This window comes from Pygoscelis adeliae, unplaced genomic scaffold (genome assembly GCF_000699105.1).
Source record: "Pygoscelis adeliae isolate BGI_AS28 unplaced genomic scaffold, ASM69910v1 Scaffold256, whole genome shotgun sequence".
Classification (NCBI taxonomy): Eukaryota; Metazoa; Chordata; class Aves; order Sphenisciformes; family Spheniscidae; genus Pygoscelis; species Pygoscelis adeliae.
The window spans coordinates 837,562-863,352 of record NW_008824996.1 but is presented as its reverse complement, the minus strand read 5'-3'; the positions used below and the strand labels follow the sequence as shown (position 1 = coordinate 863,352).

The window sequence follows — 25,791 nt, the reverse complement described above, 5'->3', positions numbered from 1 at the left end:
TTGTATCACTCAATTTCATCTGAACAATATTGCAGTTACCAACCCACTGTTTACACAATATTGTTTTACCTAGAAATTTTCTCCTGCAAATATGGTTAACAGATTATTCTAATTTTCATTTGTATAAACCTTGTAAAAATTTTAGAATCGATCAGCTGAAAATCCTGGATTTTTTTCTAATGTTATCAATTCACCTGAATAAGATGCTGATGAGACCTGAATTCCTCACCAACAGTCTTGTAACCAAAGTCAGGTTTATAAATATGAAACAACTAATAGCTCAAAGTATGCATGAATTTTAGTACATATAGGTCAAGAACCTTCCAAATCTGAGATGGTTTTTGTAGTGGTTAAATTGCAGCCAGATTATCTAAGCTGTCCACCAAAACTCGACCCTAAACAGGAAGAGGACCTGCAGAGAAAACAGGAATAAGTTCTTCTGACTTTCACTAGTGATGGGATACCAGCTTCCTCTCTGCCTGCTGAAAATCTTCCAGTATCTCCTGTGGATTCGTTCACTTTAGCTACATAAATAGCTAGAGGAGACAGAGGAATGAGAAAAGACTCGTTTGAAAAAACCACGCAAACAAAACAAAACATAAACCCAAAAAAGCCTCACAAAATCAGTTATGATCTTAACAGCTTTGCTGGTGATTTTTCTTTATGTGAATGGTACACACTGCAACCCGGCCAGCTGGTTCATGTACAGCACAGATGACTTGCTCAGACAGCATTTCAGCAAGTTTCGCCCCTCCTGGTGCAGGAGATGAGAACAAACCTTCCTTCACAGCCTTCCTGCACCAGATGCATTTGAAAAACTCCTCATATTAGCTTAGGGCTGGTTTTAACTAGGGTATAAAACCATTTCCAGAATATATGCACACACTGCAAGTAGTGTGCATGTTCTCCAGGCTCTGGTAATTCCTCTCTGTGAAACGGCTTTTGGGTGCCCTTTGTCCACTTGCCTACCCTCAAAGATTTTCAATGACTTTGCTTCTTCTCTGGTTTTTTCCAGCTTCTCCAGTATCTCCTGGGTTTTTTGACTGATTTCTTCTTTTCTTATGCATTACCAACATTGAGGGATTTTACTAGCAGTGACTAACATAAGATTTAAACTTTAGCAGATACCACCTACTGCTGAATTATAAAAAGCAAAGGTATATAGAACAGCAAGAATTCTCTGGCAAAGTTGCAAGCAAATACACAGCCTGCACAGTAAAGTTCAATTATTTTCCACAGAAAGAAAAATGGAAAGGCTTAAAAGTGCTGGGCAATACAAAATCTACATCATACGCACAACAGAATTGCATATGATTTCCTAAGGAAACAGTTAAAATGTTTTCAGACTTATCCATTTATATAATACAACACATCAACATGCAAACTGCATAAGTGCCTTTATTCTAAGTGTTTCTGAAAGAAATTTATCTTTTTGATTTTTTCCTAAATGTAGCACGCATTGCTAAAAAGAAACCAAGGGGCAAATCACCTCCTCCCCGCAAATAGTCAGTGAGCTTAGATTTACACAAGAAAAAAATTACTAGCTGTTTTGTAAAGTTGTTTGGGAATGCACCCCATACAAGAGGATCAAGGCCATCCTACTTTTTCCCCCCTCACACCATATGCTTTCTAATAATTCCAAAGAATGAAAACGAGCTATTTAAGTGACTAATATTTCTAACTTACTTCAGTCATCTCTTTTCTTTCCTAGAGTTCCTGACAAAGGGACAGTGAAAATTCTTAGGAACAGGACCTCTATTAAGGTAGGAATTAAGTGTCTTTACCAATCTTTTCTAGATCAGGGTAAAAAGCTCAAAACCCAAAAACCCCTAACCCAAAACCAGAAATAGAAGTCCATTCTGTCAAAGGATGGAGTCCCAGAGACCACATAGCAGCAACAGTATGGTCTCCAGACTCTCACAGCCCTGTTCGTACAGCAACATCTTGTCTCACATCTTAAGCGTCATCACAATGACAGAATTTGCAAAGTAATGTTATTTTCCACACCACGGTAATTTTATGATGCTCTCATTCTTTGTCTCTTACAGTTATGAATTTTTCTCTAGTAACCAATAACAGAGGAGGAAGAAGTTTATTATTCAAGGAGAATGAACGTGATGTAGCCTAAGTGTTCATTTTTGTTTCTTTTCAATGGAGATGATATGGAAAAAAAGATGTCCATTGAAATACATGAATACATGTAAAGATGCACTTCTCTCTCTGCAGATAACAGTGATGCTAAGTACTAATTTGGTCTCTGAAATGCTATAAGAGTCACAAAAATGTCTGCCTGTATCACCTCGAGTCTTTGATTCATGGCTCAAGAAGTGCAGGTAAATAATCATTGCCCCAGATTCCCTAAATTTTCCTGAAATTCACTCATGATTTGTTTGAGGAAAGAGCTAAACAATACTAAATGAATTCAGATGTTTATTCCTTCTCTTTAAATAGCTTTTCAGCATTTTAAAATCAGAAACTGACATTCATGAAAAAGATGTATTTAAGACAAGACCATGTACTGGTCTTAAAACCAAAGAGTTTACTGCTCTCCGGAGTAAGGTTTCTTTTACTAGTATTTCTTCCCACTTTAATTGAATTAAACAACAAAAAAAAAGTAACCAAAATTATGAAGACCACCAGCGCTGCGAAAAAAAGAAAATGTCTCCCAGGGTTTTCAGTTCTCTCCCCTCAGTGTTCTGGAGTCCAGATGTGGAAAGCCCAGTGGAGCTGAAAACATTTTTGGAGGGAGGAGAGAAAGTTTTGATGCTACTGCTGTAGCCTTATTTTATCCAAACCAGACAATTACCTTTCTTCATGAAGATTAAAAAACTAAACAACAACAAAACCAAACACCACCTTTTATATATTATTACTAAACATTATTTTTAAGTGAGCCTGCTAAAGAAAAATAAACGCTCTGCATCTTCTTAGCACTTACAAGCAAAGAAGGCCTTACAAGGCCGCCTTCTTAACTCAGAGCAGAGCATATAATGTATATTTCTTTGAAAATCCTGTTTGTCAGGTGTGTAAATACACTTTTAAAATATATTTTTTTTTCCTGTTCACATATTGAGCAAACACATATTGATTTGCTCCAGCGATACCAGGTCACAGGCTATGGAGGAACGTTCCTGTATCTTACGCAGCTACATCTGGAATATGGTGTTCGGCTAAGTGATGACAAGGGTGGTCAGTGAGGTGATGATAAAAGTCTATAAATAGCTTAAGAGGGTGAACTCCAAAAAGGAAGAAGCATTGTTTTAAGGTGGTCTGAACAAGCTTGACTGGTAGAAACAAAAAGATGTCCTGACACCGAGAGCCAGGCATAAGCTGTTGAATAGGAGCTCGTACGTAGTACAAACGCCAGCAGTGCAGTCTGTCTGTGCTTGGCCTTGCATACACCACCGGCGTATAATGAATTTACTATTCCAGAATAATTATTCTGGTGAATTTCCAAATGTAGTTAAGCCCTTCGACTGCTAAATTAGGCCCTAAGTTCGACAGTCCACCAACAGGAACCACACGTTCAGGGTATTCAGAGCTGCACTAGACAAAGCCCTGGAAACATGGAAGAGGAAATAAACCTGCCCAGAGAGGGGGACGGACACAAACCCTGACAAATCTGTCATACCTCTACTTTCTGTGGTTCTAGGAAAACATGCATGTAGGATTTGGGAAAGGTCTTTTTAATACGGGTTAATTGGAGAAGTATGTCACACATGACTGAGTATCGTTTCGAATTACTGCTCACGCTGGCATAACTAAATCAGGCAAACGACAGAACACCAAAATAGGGAATAGTCAATCTTCTTCCCTCCTATTTAATCTTTGTAGTTTCATTATTCTCAAAATGACCAAATATCAGCAATTATAGATTTTATGGAATTTGTCGCTTCTTTCAAAATATTATTATGACCACATCATAATGTTCCCCAGAGATCCAATAGTTCTGTAAAATCTATATTCTCTTGTCACTTGAATTATTAGTCTAGGCTTTGGAACTGCTGGATTCATTTGTCTGGCTTATGTGATGCAAAAGCTCAAGTTAGATGATACTGATATAGCCCTTTCTGGGCTTAAAAAAAAATAAAAAACTAGAAAAGAGAAAATAAACACACTTTAGCCAGCCAGAATAGAGTTATTCCTGTAAAAATCGTTGTATGGTCTGTAACACTGTGTTACTCTAAAAGTTGAGTCCCTATCCCTGAAGCTGAAGAAAGTCACTTCAGTTTCTCTGTGCTGCCCAAGTTAACTACAAGCATTTCCTGACACACAGAACGCAGGCAGAAAAAGGAAAAACGTCGACTTGAGAAAAGCACAGCTTCCAATCCCCACCCACCAGCTTCAGTCAAAGGGATGACTTCAGTCCCTTACTTAACTAATCCTGCCACTGTAAAATCCTACAGTCATTCTTCCACACATAAAGGGAAAACGGACTCACTAGGAGGACCTAGACTCTTTCAGCTTGAACTGTTAACCAATGGTGGAAATGCAAGAATGCTGAAGTTGTGCCTTCGGAGCCAATAGAGTGGATTTGTGTGTCCCACATGACTGTGTTTCCCCTGTCTTTCACATGGGCAGTATTTAGTTCAATTCAGAACTGCAGATAGTATAGCGTGCAGAGCAGCAATGGGATGTCTGAGCACAAGTGGCTGACTTCCAGGCGTCTTCAGGAAGCACATTTGTACATTTCTCCTGAATTAAACTGGGATTCTGCACCCTTGACATCCTACTACCCTCCTTGTCGCTGCAGAAGGAGACACCGACCTGCACAGCACAACAAAACTGTGAGTACACGGTCTATTTATTTTTATTTTCACCCAGAAAAGCAAATCTCTTAAAATTGTCAAAATGCTACGTGCACTAAATCGATGGTTACTTTTTCTTATGAGATGAACAAGTATCTAAAGTGCTATTCAAATTCAGAAATATTTCTCACATGCTTCAATAAAAGAAAAAAGAAAAGAAAAAAAAAAGAGAGTTATCCTCCAGGGCAGTGCCTGCATGCACACTGCATGCCACACTGCTTCCTGACATAGCCAGCGTGCTGCTTTGTTCATAAAGAAAAACAAAGACAAAAAGCCCTACACATGTATGTTGTTCACTTTTATTTGTACTCTGTGTCTAATCAGGCCTGATCTGTCCCCAAGGGGAAAAAAATAAAGGCAAACTTTAACTCCGCCAGCAAGGGCAGCCCAGACTTTCCAGACATCTGACAGTTATTATAATTAGCTATGAAAGACAGCGAAGACACTTTGGGGCAAATAGCTCTTACGTTTGGAACAATGAAGTCGAGCAAGGTTCCCATCCCACCCCTTCCACGGGGGGAGGGGGAGAGGCAAGCCAACGGGGGAGTGTTAGAAAAGGGTTATGGCTGGACTGAAAAAACACAACTAGTGTAATATCTGGACTCGCTCAGCACGAGGAGAGGCTTTTTGATAAGCAACTTTACCTCTAGATTGCGGCTTGCATTCACTCGGATTCCTGGTGGGGTGGGAAAGGGTGTGGGGCTCTTCGCAGCATAACGTCAGAAGGTTGGGGTGGAGGGGACAGCGGGGACGAAGGGGGCAGAAAGAAGAGAATATCCATAGCAAGAGACGTTGCAATTGCTTCCCAGAGCTTTGCTGGCCAGATCTCCTTAAGCCCAAGTTGCTTTCTGGGCAAGATTTATGAGAGTTCTCAAACAGAAGCAACAGACAAAGCAGGGCTTTTTTTTTTTTTTTCCTTCTGCTTCTCCGGAAAAGAAATTGAACCCAAATGGATAACTGTATAACAAGAAGCACTGATTTAAGATCTTTCCCCCCCGCCTGCACGTTCCTTCCCACCCCCCCCTCCCCTAACAAAAGTTAGATTTTGAAAACTACGATCAGAAGGGAAAAAGCAAAGACAATAGAAATCTGACTTGGTCCTGGTTGGGCTGGATCTCTAATAAAGCATGAAGTGAAAACAGTTTCTAAAGTGAAAGATGAGCAGACTTCTTTTAAAAAAAAATTAAGTGCAATAAGGAGAAATTGTTGAAAGACTCCAGACGCTACTAATTATGGCTTAAATAAATCTTCCTGGACAGATGTTTGCTTGCTCCCACTGCGGGGAAAGGAACGTTAAAAGAAGCATTTTTTAAAAGAGGATTTGACATGAATTTTTTACATATGATTTTTTTTTTTTTAAATACACCATTTTATTCTTTGTCTGCCCTCCTGTTATCTCCCCCTCCCCCAACCGCCGCCCACTGTGAGCTGAGACACCTGAAGGCTAGACATAATGATCAACAGAGCACTGCGCTCGCCTGTCTGGATTCCAGCCAGATTTTTTTTTCCCCTCCACAATCAAGAAGCCTGCACGCAATGCACGGCAAGCCCCTTGCTCTGCTATGTGCAGATCAGACAGAAGTCTGAACCGTGCTGCAGAAAGATTAAAGACAAACACGAGCCTTTCCTCCTTATGTTGGCCAGGCTCAGTTTCAGCTTCATTGTGATTTGCAAAAAATACAAAATAAGAAACTTTGTAAACGTATACGTGCGTTATTGTACAAAACACACGCATGTGCGCACACTTTCCGACCCAGTGTAACTAGGGGCATCCGCTGTTTCCCAATTTACAGTGGTTTCTACTCGAGCTTTACAGTCAATGCAGTATTTTATGTTAAGTTCATGCATCACTTACATAATTGCCATGTAGCTCTCATACTACGCAAAGATTTTGTATACGTACACAATATACTACATAAAGGCAAATAGCTAGTGTACAGACACCTATGAAAGGCAGTCAGACTGAAATACTTGAACATATTTCGGTTTGGAGAGATTAGCAAGATCTCCTAGACAGTTTTGTGGCAGTTTTAAACAAGGCAGCAGCGAAACGCTCTGCGAGTCGGTTATCTTCAGACCGAAGAAGGGGAGCGTGGCAGGGGACTATTTTAGTTAGCTGGCCTTGCAACCCCCGGCCTTCCTGTTGCCACAGCCCAGAGAAACGCCGACTGGCCCAGTGTCATCGTGCCAGAAAGTTGGTCTTTGGGAATGCAGTACTCCCCAAAATAGTTGCTCTCCATTTGGTGTGGCTATGGGTGGGGTTAGCAGAGACACCCAGGGAAAAAGGAGATTCAAAGCATTTATTCTATTTAATTTTTGAGTGTATGCCGTGCAGACCTATTTTCTAAAAGTTCTTTGGAATTGCATTGTCTTCTGGTACAAATTATGGTATGATACACGTGGTGATCAATTTTTGCTTTTCAATACGGAATTTGTGTGAAAAAGACTTAAAAGAAAATACTTTTTTATACACACACGTACACTGCTCTTAATTTACTCCCTGAAGAGGCTTAAACTATATTTTAGTCACAAAAACAGGTATCTTAACAGAAAGATAGGAATTTTTTTCTTTTTTCTTTTTTCTATATTGCTAATAAACACTATTAAAAAAAGGAACCCAGAATAGGTATCCCATAAATTTAGTCTTAAAAAAACCCTTCCTTTCCAAATAGCAGCAGAGACATACAAACAAAAGGTTGCATGTAGTGGCAACAATATCCACAGGCAAAGTAAAGACTCCAGGAAAGAGATTTCAGAGAAATGAAGAGAATTTATTGAGAGCTGTGGTCAAATTTGGTTTGTTTGGTTTTTTTTTTAAACAAGGGATTTAACACTTTTCTGAAGGAATGTTTTATATACCATGTATGACATATACGAGCTAACTCAACACAATGGTCATATATGGGAACCATATACTTGTAAATTACATGTATATGTATATACACAAGTTCACTAGTATAAAGTGCAATTTCCTTTCTACTTTTCCTGGCATATTATGCTTGAAAAATAAAATTTGTTACTTATGTTTCACAAATGTATTTCAAAATAACGCCTGCAGCTACATTTTGAAGTGCTGACTTTTATTTTCTTAAGGTAATGACAATAAGCAATCATATTTTTATCCATTTCCTAAAGACTGAAATCCTACACAAATCAATTCCTCTAAACTTCAGAAGTGATTTACACACTACCTTGTATTAGAAGGGATATTTCAACTGGCAATTTATGTATTGTTTGTCCATGCAAAAGTAATGACTAATCACACAGGAGTTAAGCATTAAACCTGAGCATATGAATACAGGGCCCTCGCCTCCATGTTTAGTTCAACACTCTCCCTGTCTCCCAGTAAGGTCTCTTGGTTTTTGTGAATGCTGGGTGTTCAGCAGCTCTGACTAAAGTAGGTAGGAGATACAAATGCCCAGTGTTTTCGCAAATATGGTATTATCCACCAGCTGCTCTTGTCCAGGCACCTGAAATTTGGAGCTATGTGTTTTAGCTTTTTATGCAAAGGGTTTATTTACCTAAATGTAAAAATTCTGACCTGTGTTTTTTTGCTGACTTCTTTAAACTTTAAATAGTTGATGTTGAAACAAAGCAATCATGGAAGCTCATGCATATTTATGACTCCATTCCTTAAAAATTTGATGTCTGTTACAGCTCATCTCTTAGCCTGTGGCCTCCAACTGGTTGTGCAAACTCCATGGTGCTACTCGCGCAAACTTCAAGTTTTAATTTCTTTTTTTAAGGTCTCCTCTCCCCTCTTCCCCCCATGCTTTCTCTGTTGCATCTGCTTGTTTGAGCCTTTTCTAGTTCAAGCAGAAGTGCAAGTTTTAGTCGTAAGAATAAAGTGCTCAGCATTACTTCCAAAACTTTCAAAAGATTGGTTGTTTCACTCATACCTTTACGCAGCAGAAGTAACCTGAGAGCCTACCAGAAACATAGGCAGTCTCAATAAGGTAATGGGGTCAAACGAGCTCATGCCTTACAGATAGGAAGAGAACTGCGCATTGCATTTTTATAGATAAAGAGCACAGAGTGTTTTAATGTAAACAGATTTCTGTTTAATATTTTGGCAAACTGTTGCAAGGACCAAACTACGCTGAGCCAAAATGACTTTCGGCATGGTACAGTTAGACCAGATGGCCACGTGTTCTTTTCTTATTTAGATGAGACTTTTCCTTTCAATAACATCTTTCTTCCTGACCTGCTTAAAAATTCCAGCGAATGAAATCAGCACAGGATTTTCAATTCTAATTGACCATGTGCAGAGGAAAGGCCAGTAGAGAAATCAGTAGGGCCATTGTAAGGCACACTGCATCAATCTCCCCTTTGTCCTGAGTCTTTTCTAGCATGAGCTAAAACAATTAAGAATATTTAATTTATATTATTTGTACAGCAGCAAATCTAGTCGCGTTCAGGCAAAAATCATTGCAAGTTCCTCTTTTACAAACGCGTGCAACAAGGAATACGTATGTCTATCACACACCAGACAAACAGGTACTCAGCATCATTTAATTGCCAAATATTCAAGAAAAATTAAAACCCTCAAGCAGAGAGTGAACAAAAAAAAAGGAAAGGTGTGGGTGAATTAAAGCATGAACTGCTTTGCGCTTTCTAATGAAGTCAGAAGACGTGAAGAATATGGTACTTCTCACATTAAAAAAACATTTTGAAAATATCAGAAAAATATTATTTTCCACTGTCCAAAATGCTCACCCTCAAAACATCTATAATCTTCAATTGCTATTAATTTGCCTATGTAGATTTTACAAATACATACCCCACCCACGCTATGCGGGTTGGTGATCACGGTCTCACTTGTGTCTGTGTGATCTACATGCAAAGTACAGATTGTAAATACTATATATATATATATCACACACAAACATTATCTACAGAAATATGCACACAGGTGACATCACTACAGTCTTACCTACTATTTTATTTGGATTTAGTGAGATATCTGTGGAGTAATATAACAATATTTCTTGAGATTTAGCGAGTATGCAAAAGACGCATGAGGTCCTACCCATATGTTTACATAACCCATGGATAAGGTAAGTGGGTAAAATGAATCCTTTAGAAGAAAAGGGAGGAAAAAAAAATGAAAATAAATACAGAGCAAATTTGGTTGTTGGGGTTTTTTTTAATTTGTTTTCTGGATTTTTCTGGTTTGGTTTTTTTTTTTTTTTTTACACAACAAAAAAATTAGTAACAGATTTGTTATTCTTGTACTATTTTGTACAAATTCCCTCTACTATTCCCAGTTTAGTTTAACATTACACTTGAGTGGTTGATGGTTTCAGATTATCACTATAAGCTTTAATCAAGAAACAACCAAACAGCTCTGGAAAATAATTTCTGAAAAATAATTATGAAAATGGGTTCAATAAGATATCCTTCTTTTCTTCAGTTGAATCAGGTTTTCATTAAAACCCCAATCACTTTTTAAACGTAAGGGGAAAAACAATCCAGGAGAAAATGCAGTGGGCAGCATGGCCTTTGCCACATGTCAAGCATGCAGTCCAAGTAACATGTGCATGAAGAAACATGCCTGAGAACATAAAACAAAGCCCAGACTTCGGGACTGGCCAGGCAGACATGGTAAAAGGTCTGGTTTCAGCTCTCCAGCAAGACGCTTTGTAGCCTTGGGCAAATCATTTAACTGCCTGGCTTCTCATCTACGTCATATGAGCAGAATTCAAGTTTTGAATTTGTGATTATTATTGCGAGGTCAGCATTGAGATACCACAGCAAAGGGTTCTGGAGAGACACCTCAGGTGCTTGAAAAGAATATAGAATTCCAGACAGAACAATAGTCTTTTGTTGTTGTTGTTATTAAATCAGGTCATTTTTGGTGTGGTATTTCTATAGCTAGACAAGATACAAAGCTTGTTTCTCAAGAGGTTCAGATAACTCAGTTCTAGCTTAATTTTCTTAAGTTTTTCATGTACTTGAACATTCACTTTTTACTTTTTGCTAACATGCAACAAAACATCAGAATATAGGATAAACGGAAGGTACTACTCCATCTGTAATGATGCACTATATTTAGCATGAAGTGCTGTCATGCAGGGCCTAACACTAAAATGCTGACTCCTGTAGAGTAATGGCTTATTTAACAGACTGTCCCACGGTACCAGCGAGACTAACTGCAGGCTAAAAGGCCGCACTGCGTGACCAGGAGTACCAAACCTGAGCCCTAGACATTTACTACCTCCAGTATTTGTGCACCAAGGATCTGGTCTTGTAATGGCGTTGAGCATGTTCTTACTTCTAAAGCCTGAAGGCGATCTAGCGAACGACTTCCATGCTCAAAGTTCAGCACATGCTTAAAGGATTGTGCTGAAATAGGTCTTTAATTTCTACAGAATTCTTTGCCACAAGAAGTAAATACTTTTGCTGGGTTCTGCCCCCTTCACTGGCGGTCATTAAACTGTGCTCCCCGTTTCACCTTTCTGTTTCTATTGACGATTCTTTGATTCCCACCATTGAACAGACCGAGTTAGAAACCCTTGGGCAGCAACTCTAAAAATCACTGCACAGGAACAGAAATCAGTGGGCCTGAAGGTGATCATGAGATTTCACAGAAGATTTTTTTCAGGCCGCCATTTTGTGACTAACCGAAATGACAGTGTTGCATACATGGAACTGAAAATTTTGTTTTCCCTCCATGAGCAAATATGAGGAGTCTCTGTGCAAAAGAATAAAATAATTTTCTGCTGAATGTTTCTACTAATCAATATTCATGTACAGTATGAATGAAATAGTCAGACTTTCAGCTATCTTTTGTCAGGGCTCTTCAGGAGTTGTAAATATTAATTAAGAAAAAGGCAATGTGGCAGATCTGCTGGTCATCTCGGTGGGTTTGCAGAAGGGTTGGGGCAGTGAGAAGCGGGCGAGAGGCAAATATCCCGTGTAGAAGTATGGCCTCATGCAGTGCTCGGAACGAGGAGAGGAAGTCAGCAAAACGTGCACAGTTATGTGCAATTGATGGGCTGTATTTCTCCAGCCTATTTTTACTGTCAAGGCTCCAGACTATATTAGGACTCTTTCCAGTCTCTTAAGCCATGGGATGTGGATAATGGGATCAGATAAAATGATTAAAATCACTTTAGTCTCATGATTTCAGCTAGTAAGCATAATAGATGCAAAACTGAAAGACTTAATTGTATGATAAAAGTACAAACACCCCTTTGTGTTTTACCTCTACATTTTTCCAGTTTAGAGAAATAATTGATGAGGCTTTTTTGTTTGATTAAAAAAATTCAACAATGGCAAGCAAGATGATTATTTTCTCGCAGCGTCCCAGTTGAAACTGGTTTCATCTATCTAAACAAATAAGCTCACAAGAAGTTGTAAAAACAAATTTTATACTACATCCCATGAAATATTTTACATAAAGTCTCTGGTTAAGAAGCTTCAGAAAAAAGTATGCATTTAAGTTGTTTACAGAGTTTGATAACTGCCTTTTTTTAGAAATAAAAGTCTGATAATTTCCCAGAATGTGTTATCTATACACTGGGATTGTGCAACTGTTTTCAAGCATTATTTTTCAGTTCATTTGAAACCACTTTTCTAAGAGAATAATTTGCAAAAAAGGATTTAAAAAGATGAGAAGTCTAGTGAATGACAACAGCGAAGAAAAGCAGTTCCCAAGGTTGATTAAATGACATAGAAAGGGTTAAAATTTCAGATCTTTATGTAAGAATTAAAAATGAAAGGAGAGATAAAAAGGGGGAGAAGGGGGGGAAGAGCTAAGCTGCTGGTGACTTGAGTGTATTTATGGATTACTATGTCCTGAAAAGAAGAAAACCAGAGTTGTAAGATGACACTGCAGGGGTTGTCTGGACTTTTCACCGAGTGTAAAGTCTGTTTAGTCAGTGTCTTAATGCCTAATGCTGACCTTTGCCCTCTTCACTCCTCCCTGCTCCAGGTGCAACATTTTTGCAAGTGCTTTAACATTATTGGAACGTTTGTGCAGGTTTCACACACTGCAAAGTGCACAGAGGATTTTACACAACAACATCCACTACACACACCCAATATCAAGACTTAGCACATTTTTTTTATCCCAAGTACACACAATGATTTGTTTTACACATTTTCCCTTATTAGTTATTACTGCGTTAAATTAATAAAAACAAAAGCTTTTCTGTAAGCCATTTGCATAATTCTATACAACAAGGTACAAGATTAAGTTTAACCTCATGTCGCATACTCCCCAGCACTGTGAATTATAGCAGGAGTACGCAACGTATGCCAGCAACGCTATTGATCTCTCAAATTAATTCTCTTTGCTATGGAAATGGGAGACAAAAACAGAACCCATTGCTACAAAACAGCCAAGGCACTTCAGCTGATTTTCCTCAGAAATAAATTGATTTCTTGTACAGTTATTAATTATATCGGGACTGATATAAATTTTAAAGAAAAGCACAACAGTTTTACAGACTAATAATAAAGAGAGCTAAACTACATAAGGCCTGTATAATTTCAATTTTGATTTACAAAAATAAGGAGTGTAGTAAAATGTATATTAAATATGAGATGCTGTAAATTCTACAGTTGTCAGTGATGCAGATAATACAAAAGATGGCACACGCATATGTAATGTTTATTCATCGATGCCTTATATTTAGTAGATGGTTGCTAAGATTTTTGAGGGCTTGCAATTTGACTTTGCTGGGAAGAAAGTATAAGCTGGGTACCATCACCTTCGAGACATTACAGATTTCGTGTTGTTTCCGAAAAGCCTACCATGGGCATTTTCCTGCCACTGTGGGCACAGAACCCTTTTTCCCCATTCATATTGTGCTGCCGGACTGATGGCTTCTTCAGGCGTGGGCCTGGCATTTAAGATCCATAAGTTTTCCACCTTATGATACCATCTACTGAAACGCACTCTATACAACTGCAGTGTAAAGCTTACTGGAAATACAAGACTGTCCAGTACACGTTTCCCGCACTTTGTGATCTATACCAGCTAACTATGCCTAAAAAAAAATTAGAAATTATGATTTAGACATTTAAAAGCTTTAAATAACTAACTGACTTCCCCCACATTCCTTCCTCTCTGAGCTATGCTGCGAAATGTTCATTAAGCTGAAGGAAAAGAGGAAAAGCATTGGTTTAAAAGAGGTGAATAGCAGCAGGTAGTCTTTATGGACAACCTTATTAGTCAGAACTGTCTAGCCAAAATAACCCAGGATAACACATCTTCTAGGTATGGCATTACTTCAAGGTGAGAATTGCATAAAAAGAGGTCTGATGAGGGTTTACATTTAGGGAACTTCCGTGACAGAGATGTGTTTGGATCTGGACTAAAGCATTTGTTTTACTGGATTCTCTTTCAGATATGACAAGCAGCCTGCAGCATACTGTGTCATTCTAAAAGAACATTTTGTCATTTCCCTATGACATCTATATATAAATTAATTTAGGCCATCTTCCTTATCTAGATAGTTTTAATGGAGTTGGTTTTGGAGAAGTTTTTTCTTTAAAACAAAACATGGATCTTGCTATACTAGTTTATTCTAGGAGTAGGCACAGGTCAAGGGATCAAAATATTCTGGGAAGTGCCCTGAAAGAGGTTTCTTACACTCTTTGGTTTCATTTGTAACATTTGGACTAGAAGAAAATCAAGGGGAAAAAAAAAAAAATGAAAAGTTGTTTATTGCATGGCAGACTATTTCTAGATCTGTGCAGCTTTATCTCAGCACAAAGAGTGCTCCTGTTCACAGTGCAGCTGCTAACAACTCATCAACACTCCTTGTTTAAGAGTAGGGTACAATTAGAAGTCAAAACTTTAAAGAAACCTGAAATGTTATTATTGTAGTAAGCTATGCAACTGGATTTGATTTCTAGCCAGACTGTATCCCTTTGCTCCTGACACTGTTTACAAGACATATTTAGTGCAGGTGGTACTCTCCTTAATTTCACTGAAGGTCAAATATACTTGTCATAATTGTATTTTTTGCACAGCTGAGAATTCAACTACTTCTGTAGACTGAAAACAGACATTGTTTCTGCAAAGGAAACATACAGTACTGAAGAGTTGGACTTGAAATAAACAGAATGAAATAATTTTTCACACTGTTTTCTCCCACTATCTCATCGAGATCATCACTTTTGAGGTTGCCGTGTATCAGTGGAAGCAGCCATTTGAGTACTTACACTTACAGAACTTCAGAATCCTTGTCTGGAAAAAGTGGTTTCATTTGTCTTGCTTTAGGTGGCTACTATGAATCTTTTTCAGGACTGCAATCTGAGATGAAGTTCTTGCAATGTTTGTAAATGACTGATTTTACAATGATTTGCAAGTATGAAATTGAATAAAACTGAAATTAGTCAAGTTTCTAATTTAAGTAGAGAAAAAATAGATAACCAAAAATACAAAGTCATTTAGACTTCTGCTATTTTGGATCATCAAAATCATGTCTTTCAGAAAGACTCATATAAAGCTTATTCTCTCTAAATTCTAAACTGATTTCTGCAGAAAAAAATAGCATGGTAGAAGCAGGACACTATTCTTGTGTCTTGATTCATTTACCCTTATGAATTATCAGTCCCTTCTACACACAATAAGTGCACCTAAAATACAGGAAATTGTCCATTGAACCTACTTGTTCTGTGAATACATATTTCCCTCATCCTCTGACTTACAACCATTCCTAATGTCTTCACTAGGCATTTTACCTGAAGAAAGGAAATTAAAGCAAACCGTCTCTGAATTGTGCCTGGTTTTAAAGTTCTTTTCCATGTCAGTTGAAACAAGCCATAACAAAAAGCCAGGTGTCTCCTTCTGTAATTCTTATATAATACTTCAGTCTTGCATAACACTTGAAAAAACAGTTTTCTTCCAGTAAACAATTCCTAATATATCACAGACATGGAAGAGAAGAAATCCTTCCTTCCAGATCCTGTGCACCATCAGGATCAGAGCTCAGGTGTGCTCCAGAGCATCAGTTCACAAAATTCTAAAACGACAGACAGATTCCCCTTGTGAAGTCCATTCCCGGGTGAGCTGCTCCTTACCCACCTCTTCTACCCCCATCCAACCTGCTTCTTTAAACCACTCTACCCTGAATCACTGTATTCCTCTGCAAAGAGTAAGATGTAAAGATGTAAAAATTGGAACTGGTTGCCATAAATATGAAAAGTTACCCTAGCTAGGTTGAGTTTTTTTATTTTACTTAAAAGCATAAATGCAAGTAAAATAGTGCCTTTTTGTGGGGCAGTTCACTTTCAAAGATACATAAATATTTTTATTAAATTGACACAAGGAAGATTAGGACTTCAAATCTACAGTTTCATTATTAGTGGAAACCTCAAATACATAAGCAGCTTGCAATCTGATTAGTCTCTCTTTCATAATTTTCCTACTTGCAAAATTAGAGGCAAGTTTCCTCAAAACGCAAAATAGTAAACAAGCATTGTCTCATGAAATTTCAGTACATCAAAGTGTGGGGCATTGTTACTTCAATCTGTGCAATTCATCTGACATTTTATTTCTAAATCCAAGCTTCCTCTTTCCTCACCTCGTTGGTGACTCATGTACTTCACTTTTCAGTTTTATTTGTTTATTATTATTAAGTTTTACTCTTTTATTTTATGGTTAAATTCACATTTCAATTCTACAAAACACAGGGTTAAAAAAAGAAAAAAGATCCCTCTAACCAATATCGTCTGCCAGTTTTGTACGTATATTCAGGGAATAAAGTTTACATCACTTCATTTAGAGAGTCATTCATCATGACTATTCTATCAGTAGCAGTATTCTAGCTGAAGTTTTCAGGCTCAGTGGCAAAATTCGGGTAACTTAAGATCTTTTCCATGAAAAAGAAATTAAAATCTATTGGTCATGTTAATGAAGGAAGTGAAACCTGAGTTACTTAAAAGCTGATGAAGTTCATATCCTTTTCAAAGAGGAATTAAGAGGCTTTTGCTGAAAGACTGGTTTAAACTTGTACAATACAAAAATTCCTGAACTGTAAGAAATAGGTCAAAGGAAACAGGGACTAACACTTGAACGTGCATCAAGTTCATGAACGTATTTCTTGGTTGTGTAACTGTTTGAGCTGGTTCCCCAAGGGAAATGGCAACACACCTGTACCCAGGCAGGTCGTTTTGTAGCAACTAGCCCAGGGGATCCCATTTAGCATCATCCCAGCAGGCTTCAATGGGTTAGGACTCCATCGTGTTTCCAACACAGCCCTGGTGGAAGGAGACCGATGCCTTGCATACACAGGTTACAAGAACATCAAGGCCATTGAAAACACCAGAGGGGCTTGGCTGGATTCACAAGCTTTTTACTGTATTAAGACCTAGCTCTCTACTCTGTTCTCCTCCAATGCCTGCACTGCTATGCGGTGCTTATGTCCTGTCCTTCCCTTCTTTGGGATTTATTCAGAACAGACAGCAATGATTTCCTGCTGGATGCCCTCAGGATTCACCGCGTGTTTTAAACATTGCAAAGGGAGAGCAGACAGTCAAGAAAATTTGAGACTTTTATGGGAGAGGGGGTTGTGGCCTTTGGCTACAAGATCTTAATGAGCTTCCTGCTCTTTTTTTCCCTAGCTCTCTACAACAGGAGGTGGCAAGCATAACGAAGACTAGAACTGTGCATCCCTCCTTGCCAAAGATTTGTCATCCAGTATTTTTAAATTTAGAAACTTAACTTGGCTGGCATTTCTTCTACTGCACAAATGTAAAATAAGTGAGGTTAACATAGCATGAAAGAAATGTGGGGGAGACCTACTTCTCAATTGTTCTGTTTGAAAACATACTTTATTTCATGACAAGCATTAAGAGTCACTGAAAAAGACATTCTGCATTGAAAGATATTGGGCATTCTTCATTATATGAGACTATTTTTGAATGAAGACCTTCTGTATTGTTTTCTATTTCCTTAAGAAGGCCGCAGACTGTACCAGCTGTCTAAACATATTTACAGTCTCTCCGCACTGCTGCAAGCCCACTGTAGTGGAATTTGTGTAAGGGTCAAAGGTAGCATAACTGAAGAGTTTTTGTTTTGGTTTGTTTTTTAAGACACAAGAAGATAGCCATGCATTTTCTGCAAACATAGCTACACATATAGCTGGGTCATTATAGAAACATTTGTTAATCTGATCTGAGATACAACCTTTCTGAGTGACCTCTAACCATTTGGCAATTTTTTTTTTAAATTTAGTGTTATATTCTGCAGCTTGCTTTTGACTGACTGACTTTGTTCTCTACTGCCCTCTTTTTCCATTTTTTGTTCTTTGTAAGATGCTAGTTGAACCACAAAAGCAAACCCTGTATCTCCCAGTGTAGTTGCCAAGTTAATTTTACTTTTTCTTACTCATTTAAGTTGGGGAAAAAAAATAAACATTTTGGACCAGATGATACATCCACGTCTGAAGCCAGGAGCTAAGATGAGATCAGATCATGCTTACCTAAAAGCAGATAAGCAATTACTGAATAACCAACAGAGCGTATTTATCACTTGAATCAATTGCTCAAAATTTGACAGTTAATATCTTTTCTGAAATTGCTGTTTGGAGGATCCCTCCCCCATCCTCCAGGAAAGACATCTGGCTAGCACTGAATGGAGTTTAGTGTTTGAACATCCCATCTGGTTTCATCATGTTAACACATGATTCCAAGTCATTCAAGAAGTATGAACAATGGATATTGTATTCCATACAGTACCATGTGGATTTAATCTTTAAAAGATGGTGGCACTGTAGAACTCAACCTTTTAGTTAAAAGTCAAAACATTTCATGTACTGAAAACTTATTTCCCATAGCCTCAGAAAAGTCTCACTTTTTATCCTACTCTAAGAATGACAAGTAGACAATGTCTCCCTCATACAGTGCCATTCCCATTCTTACCTATCACAATACCTACCTTAATAAATCAAGAACATATGTCCTAAACATGGCAGTGAAAAGCAACATTAAGACAGACTTTTTCACAAGAATAATTATTATTTTCATCCTCAAATTACTTCCAGGTTGTTAAAAAACAAATGCAGAAGTTTGCTATGAGGCAAATGGAAGTAGGGCACTTTTGCCTTCCAGAGCTGGTAACTCCACCTTTGACTGAGATTAACAAAATCTACAAAGTCTCTCTTCAAAACAAATGGTGAGCAAGTGTTTTCTTCAACAGACCAGCACTAATCTGCCTCAGTGATGCTGAAAGAACGTCTCATTTCTCTCTCTCCTCTTGAATAAAAATTCAATTTTCAGTTAATATTTCTTATTCAAACATTTCTTTTACATTTATTTCTTCATAAGGATGATTGATGCATTGTCCTGTAACACTGATCTTAACAGGTATTTTCTGTATTTATTAAAGGATCCCTAGTAGGAACAAACACTCAATAAGTGGCTTGTTATGAAAAATTAATAGAACTGATTTCAGACTGAAAGAGGACCATAGAAACTTCAAATGTAAGCAGGTATTTAAGTATTTGCTAGCTGTCCTTTAAGCCACCTAATAAAATTAGATTGCTCCATTTGAGCACTTGGGAAAGTGAATGGATTTTACCTGCTAGGGCAAGAAAATGGGGAAGTAAATACAGAGATTTGGGAGAAACATCTTTTTAGTGGAATGAAGCAGGGCAAACATGCTTTAAAATTTACATGTGTGGTCATGTCATTTTTAAGTCAGATCACTGAATCCCAACTCACATTTTATTTTTGGAGTCAAGATTCTAAAAGATTTGATTTCTCATCAGAAACCCCTGGAACTGGACCAGGAAGAGGGACTAGTTTATCCTAAAAACTGTGAAGCCAGAATCAGACTTGTGTAACAAGACATTATAGATTTGGCTGACAAGAAAAGACAGAGAATTCTGTGGAGGCTGATAAAGGAGATTAAATTACACCATCCAACTTTCTGAACTCTCTTGAAATGTATCCTTTCTTTAGTGTCACTACACTTACCAGCCAGTGAAGTAATTTAGATAAAAGTGGGCAAGAAAAGCAAAGTGGATCGCATGACATCAGGATTTTCACACCAACAACTAAATCAAAAGTATTTAAGAGGCTACTGATGATGCTTAAAAGATCACTTTGCATTGTCTGGAAAACTTGTTTACCTGCTGTGTTGTTTCAGTTGACAAAACCTGATCCTAGAGGATCAGGACTACTTTATTTGGAAACAGAAGGGGCAAAAGAGGAAGAAATGTGCTCCAGTTTATTTTATGGAAGCGAATGAGTTCCTTGTGGGAGGAACTGGATAAGTTCACAGCAAAGCTGGGTTGAAGGTTAGCTGTATCAGTTGGAGATTTTATTTAAACCTGTGGAGATCATATAGACTGTTAAACCAGTGGATTATAAGGATTCAGTGTCACCTCTAGCTGATTACAGCAGGGAAGTTGCTGAACTCCCTAATTCATAGTAAGAACTATAAAATGCAAGATTGGAATAGAGATGATCAAACTTTGCTGTTTTTAACATAGTGTCCCCACTGTTCCTCTCATCTCTAATGATTAAATTATTAATATATTAGTGACTATGTTCATTGATGACCACCTTGGTTTTACAGAACTAAGAATTATTTGTTTCATTTGTCAATACTTCTATCAACTCTTTTCAAGTAATTCTGGTTGAGTACTCATTCAGCACAGATTTATGCAAGCTATAGCAGACAGCCTGTGTCAGAAAGTCTTCAGAGCCTGTTTGTCTAATTCAAGTACGCTGTCTAGAAAGGCATTGCTTTCGAGTACTCAAAACTTATTCATTCAGTTCCTTATGTTGGCAGGCACAGAGTCTCCAAAATACACAATACTTTTCTGCCTGTAATTATTAACACAGAAAGTGTTAGGTACCTCCATCCATCATCTGTAACACCTGAATTACTACAAGCACTTGTCATGCACTAAACAGAAAAAGGGACACTGAAAAAAGGAACTTGGGAAACTGAAGTCCTAGACTGAGTCTGCCTGAAAGCACTTTTAAGAGATTTTAGATTTCTGTGGCCTTAAGACATGAAGAGTATACAAGATTCTTGCTTAAAAAGAACAACTAAAAAAATTCCGTGTTCTAGAATTTCGGCAGTTGGTTAAATCTTGTTGGTTCCATATAAGCATTTTGCACAACTTGACTTTTTATAGTGGAGATGTTTGATTTCTCAGACCAGATCTAGAGTTACAGCTGGTTCTACTCATGATTGGTTTCACTTAAGATGTAGCAAGAATTTCCAAAGGAGATAGAATTCATTCAAATGCTTTACTGCAAGTTACACCATGCTGGCCTAGCTAGACAACACAAACTTGGTGCCAAATGATCCTCAAGAAGATTAGCAATACATCTATTTAAGAGGGCAATAATACAGTGCCTGATAGAACTCTTGTTACTACAGCAGTTGTTCTCTGATTTGCGAGAAAACATGGGATATTAATGGTAATTTTTTAGTTCTTGAATGGAATAAGGAGTATTTCTTTATAGAACATTGTATTCAATCATCTTTCTCCTACCTATGATGTTTAACATCATAAAAAATAGAATGCCTTCACAATTCTATTCTGCATTGGGGCGGAGGAGGAGTATCTCGGCATTTGATTTAAGTTTCAGCACTACAAGGAAAATAAATGGCTTTATTGAATGTATCTACTCTTGCTGGATATCTACACAGAGCTACCACCATTAACTGAAACTAACGGGTGGTCCTAATATGAAGCCTTGCAGTCTGAGTTCTAACTTGGACTTTGATTATTTATAACTCATGGCTAGCCTTATGGAGGCTCTAAGTGTATTATGATCCAAATAACTAAATTCAAACTTAAATCTCTTCTCCCTTCATTAATGCAACTAAAATATTTGTGCACTGCAGACATTTGAAATCTCAGTCTCTCCCTCTTGCTAATACAATCTTGTTTTCCACATATAAATGGCAAGCTGCCAATTAGGGAAGTACATGTGCTGCAATGCAAAGGAAAATAAGTAGATATGTCTGTATGCATTAACTACAAGTCAGAGTATTGTCTAGTGCAGCTGGAGTGAAAAACACTCCAAAAAAGCTAATTACAACTCCAGTCTTTATTATTGTAAGTGAAAGCTTTTGTGAGCTGGAGTTACATTCCTCACTACATCTTATTTCTTGGTTCTTGTCTTACTTTGTTTTTCTTCTTCCACTGATTCAAGCTCTTGAATATCAAATTGTGTCAAAGCTATTAAAATAACAACAAAGTTATAACAATGCAATTTATCGAACTATAGAACAAAGAACAAAACTCTCTTCATTCATTCCATTACCTCTGCAGGTGAGCCTTTTAGTTGTTTTTAGCCATATGTAGAACACAATTCAAACAGACACCGGAATTTCATTAAAATGTCTAATAAACAAAGCCTATTAGTATTGATTGAAACATTTTTATAGAGCTTCCTTTCCCCCTTCTTGGGGAAGGAAAGAGCAAGTTACTGGTGAAGCCAGCAGGAGACCCAAGTTCATCTGGGCTCCTGTTCCAGATTCAGAGTGATGTAATATGAGAAACTCTGCTTATTCCCTGACTGCGAGACTGTGGGAAGGTATATTAAGATTAGTTCCCTTTATTCATTCTACTATAAAACAAAGCAAATTGAGACTATTTTGGACACTGCTATACAATAACAAAGAAATCTAGGCAATTCTATATGGTATATCATACACACAGTTGTATATCACCCTCAAAACCAGGCAGTAAAAATCTAGATCAGGATACTCATGAAAACACATGAAGTTAACAAAACTAAAAAAGCCCCTATGTTCTCTCTATTTTCTGTCCAGGTGCTGTAAGTATTTTGACCACCTACAAGGTCACCATATTTGCTGAGCCTGCTAAAATAAAAATATAACCATAATTATATTTTATTTATCCTCCTCTCTAGTTAAGAATGAGAGACTTAGCATAACTAAATTTTGTGGGCTCTGTAATCTTCGCATGACTGTGCTGCATTCCCTCCTCACGAAATGCTTGGCATCTCCTTGTGCCACACTACTCAGCATAAGCTGCTTTTCTGTAATTCATAGACCACTTCTGTACAGGACTGTTGCCATTTTTCATTTGCAAAAGAAACTATATGGAGCGATAGACCTTTCAGAAACGTAAAAAATGTGTCCTACTTTTAACTTAACAGAAAGTGGCATTTCATCTTATAGACTTGCCAGTGCACCTGTTAGTAACGTGATGTGATGTGTCACGTAGGTTGAAGAGAATTTGTTTGCCTCAAGGATCAAGTGCCACTTCTCACCAAAAACGTAAGGATATTTCACTTCATGTTTGACTCCTAATTCACAAGTAGTGCAGTCTTTGAATATCAGCTTTTCTGTCAAGCTGGAAGACGGTGATTCATGAAGTTAAACTTCATGTGGGGTTGTACCATTTTTAAAGAAAACTCCTTCAGAAAACATTTCTAAGGATTAAAAGGGAATTTATAGTAAAAAACAGACATTGACTACAAAATAGCTGTTTCCCATTCAGCAGCAAATCAACTATTTTAGACAGATCTCTTCATTCTTCCTAAATTTCACTGAAATTTAATGTAGAACAGAGCTAGTTTTGAACTCAAAGTTCTGTGGGCTGGAAAAAGTGAGTTTTCTGCTTACCTGTGGTCATGAAATATTTATCAGTTTGCCAGTTAAAAAAAATAGTGATGAATAGTATACAGTGATTCATTTCTATATGTGAAGGACTTCATATAAATTAGCAATCTAGCATTCAGTGGTCACATGTATTCAACATATTGAGTCATGTTACTTTATCTCACCCTCAATCAGGCATAACAACATGGCCTCCCACTAAGTTTAGTGTTTAATGTAATGGGCCAGAAGTACCTCAAAGTTGCTTGACATAATTAACAACCCAAAATAGAACTAAATGCACAATTTGTGGGGAACTTTTGCAAGAAATCCTACGTGCAACAGTACCTACTGCATAATGTCTAGTAAAAAGCTTTTAGTCCATTTTGGACAAGTATGAACTTTTATGCAAAAACACTTATGCAAACTTTTCAAATTAAATACCCAGTAAAACCATTCAATAAAACATAAAAATGCCCTAACCAGTCCTCCAGATAAAGTAGTTAATTTTAATAACAGAACTATCACATCCCAGATCCAAATCCTCTTTTTAGGTATTTTAAAAGAGAATTGCAATTGTTAAGAGGTATGCAAATTTATTCAGGGGAGGGGAAGGATGACTTTTGGACTTTGATTAGTGTAATTTTGTGGAGAAGAGGAAAAGGAATGAGAGAGTCAGCTCTGTATTTAAAATAATTCTTTTGCTGCCAGAAGATTCTGCCATCACAAAATAGATGATACCTGGAACAAACCAGACGAGGTAAAGGTCTTCTCAGCCTCTGCTTATGACCAGAGCTAAGCAAATGTGTAGTTGACAAAGGGCACTCGATAACCTTTTCCCAGGTCTTTGAAACCTTTGTCATAGTATTAGAGATAACAAGGCTTAAGAGATGCTACTCTTGTTGAAAAACATCTTCAACAATTATCAAACTGATGGCAGGCTGCCATTTTCCAAGTCATGGAACTGTGCTGTTTGGACGTCAGGCATTGCAGGGGACTTCTCACAGAGAAAACCCCCAGGTTTCACAGGAATTTGGCAGAATAGCCTATTACCACAGCCTTTACCTTCCATTTTAAATCCTTTTAAAAGGGATAGGACAGTGGGGGGGGGGGGGGGATGCTTGAGAGGATCTGTAAAGATTGATCTGTTTGAGGTGTGGAATGAAGAAAAACATTCTAGTAAATACAAAACCTGTATGTATTTTGAGCTATCTTAATATTTAAGACAAATCCCTTAAGAGACATCTCTCACTGCAAATCATGTACTGGACTTGCTTTTGTTGGTTTTTAACACTAGAAAGTTGCCTCAGAAGGTAAAAAAAAAAGCTGCTTGTTTATTAGAGTATCAAAAAAACCCCCCAATATTGTCCAAAAAAAGATACAGTTATTTCTTTACAAAGACAAAAAACCCATAAAATTAGAAAGGTTTTATGATTAAAAGAGAGCTATGCAAATATTTAACAAATATATATCTTCCTCTATCAAGTGCAAGGCAAGCATATGGCACTGTGCTTGGGAATAAAAGGTGGAGATTGATTAAAATTTCTTCTGGGCTCAAATTTGATTTGATGGGAGTCTCATCAAGGTTAGACATCTCCAGATTTAAAAAAAAAAAAATCAGTAAAACTCGAATACACTCTACTTTTTATATACTTCAAATCATTCTGGTAATTTAGGTTGTTGACTTTTTTATGATGTGGACTTTTATAGAAGGTTCTCTATGCATTTTAAGGCAGAAGGCTCAGAATAACAATTTTAAAGAAATAATCACTAAAAAGATATATAATTACGTATCTAAGAGGAAAAACATTATTAACAGTTAATCAAATAAAATAATGAAAGGAACACAGAGCAGGTCTCAGTTCACTAAGAACTACTTGTGTTTGCAGAGAGAAATTTTGCCTAGAAGCATGCAAAACACAAAGAGTCATAGCTCACTTCTGCAACATCAGAACTCAGCGTCATGAGGTACAATGTTTTTGCTGGATACAGAATTATTTAAAACTTTTTTTCTAGTTAAAAGAATTAAAATGAACTGTTAAAACCTCTTCAATGAACCAACGTCACTACAGCAGGCCGTAGTATCTGCAGTGGCAGTAACATTTGCCAGGGCATGCACTGTTCTGCCACCATTATCAGAGCGACTTGTGATGGAGGAACAGAACCAAAGGCCAAATTCTTCCAACCAACCAAGACTCAGTATACAATAATATATGCCCCCATAGGTTTTTGTTCCCCTCCCAACTATAACCTTATTGCAGGTGAAGAGCAGATTTAAATTCTGGAAATGAAACAAGATACCGGGGCAACCCCTGGTATCACTACAGGCTGGGGGACGAAGGGATTGAGAGCAGCCCTGCCGAGAAGGACTTGGGGGTACTGGTGGATGAGAAGCTGGACTTGAGCCAGCAATGTGCGCTCGCAGCCCAGAAG

At 37.6% G+C, this 25,791-nt stretch overlaps 1 long non-coding RNA gene across 1 annotated transcript in view; it reads left to right on the top strand.

Annotated features, from left to right (window-relative positions):
- The first annotated feature begins 4,408 nt into the window (after nt 1-4,408).
- LOC103918764 overlaps nt 4,409-25,791 on the top strand; it is a 66,985-nt gene continuing 45,602 nt past the window's right edge. Inside the window, exon 1 of the long non-coding RNA XR_663712.1 lies at nt 4,409-4,787. This is a non-coding gene — a long non-coding RNA (uncharacterized LOC103918764). The remainder of the gene's footprint in view (nt 4,788-25,791) is intronic.